We start from the raw sequence: 3217 nt of genomic DNA, 5'->3' as shown, positions 1-3217 counted from the left end.
TATTTCGTCTGCCGCTACGTTCTGAGTTCAAATTCCGTCGAGGTCGACTTTGCCTTTCATCCTTTCGGGGTCGATAAATTAAGTACCAGTCACGCACTGGAGTCGATGTAATCGACTTAATCTGTCCTTTGTCTGTCCTTGTTTGTCTCCCTCTATGTTTAGCCCCTTGTGGACAATAAAGAAATAAGAAATGTTAGCACGCCGGGCGAAATGCTTAGAGGAATTTCGTCTGTCTTTATGTTCTGACTTCAAATCCCATCGAGGTCGACTTTGCTTTCATCCTTTCAGAGTCGATAAATTAAGTACCAGTTTCGAACAGGGTTCGATCTAATCGACTGGCCCCCTCCCAAAAAATTCGGGCCTTGCGCCTAGAGTTGAAAAGATTTACGTGAATGTTGCCTCTGCAACTGATTGGTTAGCTAGTAAGCTTTCTGCAACGACTCTACACTAGCTAGAACTATTCCGCTTAAAAAAATCAATCGTGCATAGATTTTTGAGATCGTAATTACATCTCAAGAACGCATATTTGGTTGATAACGTGGTCTTGTGGAGCCTGGTATAAACCTTTTATGTCATTTCACTTAGTAGTTTCATAATAAATCACTGAAGAAAACGTCCATATTTCCATCAAACTAACAATTTTTCGAAATGAATCACGCAACTCAATCTTCATCTCGTCCAAATAATTTGCTCTCAACAACGATAATCGCAACGGATTGCTGAAATCAATAAGTAATAAACTGAAAGGTTAACACAAAATCTTGGCCATCATGTGGTGTAATTTATGCCAAAATACATTTGCAAGATCCATTTTTCTCCAACATATACCCAAATGTTGAGCCAAACTTAAACATGCATACTTTCGATTTACTTTTGATTTACAGTAGCGCTTAAAATGCTACACCAGTACACACTTCGTTAGTAAATTGTTACAAAGATTGGAGAAGTTTTTCATTTATGAATCCAGCTCATTACGAGGTGGTATTAAAAAGTTCCCGAAGTAGTTCTGTAGCGCACCAACTGATGGCAGCACACGGTTGCGTGTGCAGTGAGAGCTAGCAGTGACTTTCATGAGGCAATGTGCCCAGTGACATCGCTGTGTTTACGTCGTGAGTTGTGAAATTTGTATTTTTGTGATCGCTTATATGCTGTAGTCTGCGATTTTGTCATGGACAGGAACAAAGAGCCAAATTGAAATTTTGCGTTATACTTTGAAAGTCTGCTACAGAGATATTGAGCATGTTTCGGCAAGTTTATGAGTCCCCCAGGCCCAGACCGTCAATCGAGGGTTCTACCGCGATGTTTTGAAGCGTTTGATGGCGGACATTCGGCGAAAGCGACCGGATCTGTGGAGCGGGAAGGATTGGATCCTCCACTCGTGAGTTTCTCGCCAAAAACATGGTATTGCTTCCGTACGTGCCCTATTCACAAGATTTAGCACCCGCTTTTATTCAGGTCACTGCTTGGAATCGAACACGGAATCTTGGGGTTAGTAGCCTGCGCTCTCAACCACTACGCCGTATGGAAATATAGAACTGAAGAGGAAATGATTTATGAGATAATTCTACATATAAACTTAGACGGAGCAGATGAAGTGGCTTCATCAGATCTGACAAGAAAAGCAGGTAATGTCATTAAGAAAGGGAAGTAAGGAAGAATCACCTGTACCACATGTATCTGAAGAACACTTAATAACTGTATACATATATAATAACAGTGGTGGCACTGTCATTAATCCAGTAAATTTGCAGATGACTGAGTCACGCAACTCTGATGATTAAGCAATACAAATTTACTTTTGTTAATGAAACGTGATTAAGATGATGTAATTCAATATACGAGTAAATTCTCCTGTTTCGTTTTCTATATTAGTACTCTGTGTCTTACTCAACTTCGTGTTCCATTTAAATGAAACATGGGCTCATAATATGAGTTCACCTCATGGTTGCCCATCAGATATATGGGAATGCTCATGGAGTTCTAAGTACTGGCTGTTTGCTATGCAATTTGAATTTAAATACATATATATATGTATGTATATATGTATGTATGCATGCATGTATGTATGTATATATGTATTATGTATGTATGTATGTATGTATGTTTTTAAAGATAGATAGAGAGATAGATAGATAGATAGATAGATAGATAGATAGATAGATAGATAGATAGATAGATAGACAGGTGGTAAGTACGTAGACACCTTTAGTTAGCCAAATTTAATTAACGTATGATGTGTATATGCATGTATATCTGAGGGTGTGTCCTTTTGTGTAACAGGATGACGTGATACATATCTACAAATACTTTAGGTTAATTGATCAAACTAAGGTAAAGAAAAGAAATAAAAAATGGAGAAAGCGGCATCTGTATCAACTAACAAAGGAACAGCAAAATATAGCCTCCTTATCTCCGTAACACACAGACATTCCTTAAAATATAATCAAGACAGAGAAGTGTAATCGACTCAGCATAGTAATTTTAAGGTTATATATACTGAAAAGATTTTAATATGCAGCGATCAGTGTCGCTTCGTCATTGTTAGCCAATCCTACAAGCATTCCAGACATTAGATACACATACACACATAAGTACTCACAGACATACATACATCCACATATACTCCCATACATTCAATTAGACACACACACACACATATCAGCGACTGCGTGTGCCTGTGTCTTTACTTATGTATATGTGTACGTATTTATAAAACAATCATGTTTCTTGTCCTTACGCCAGAAATGCTTTACTGTTTAATGACTCGTAATATATAACTACTTATGTAGGTATGTAGCTTGCTCGGATTCATAACAAGATACCTGTTGTTGGTTAGAGGAAAAGGTGGTGCGGTTCATTAACAAGGAATGAGAAAACGAAGGTAGTTTGTTTGACAGAACGTGATTACTAGTTACATTAGTAATATGTTTAATCCAGGCTGTTCACACAACTTGTATTTATAATTAATTGCACAGCCATCACATATGTATGTGTGACTGTCCGTCTGTTTGTGTGTACGAGGGGGTGCTGGAAAGTTCCTGGTTTTGGGTAAAAGGAAAATACAGGAAGATCAGTTAATTATGATTTTTATTCAATATATTCCCCTCTCAGATCCACACACTTATTCCAGTGGTCCTTCAGTTTTTCTAGGTTCTGTAAAAGAACTCGAAAGGTTGAGCTTCCAACCAGGCCTTTCGCGACATCCTTAGAGCCAGGA

The sequence above is a fragment of the Octopus bimaculoides genome, chromosome 17 (genome assembly GCF_001194135.2).
Source record: "Octopus bimaculoides isolate UCB-OBI-ISO-001 chromosome 17, ASM119413v2, whole genome shotgun sequence".
Taxonomy (NCBI): Eukaryota; Metazoa; Mollusca; class Cephalopoda; order Octopoda; family Octopodidae; genus Octopus; species Octopus bimaculoides.
This window is presented reverse-complemented; position numbering follows the sequence as displayed.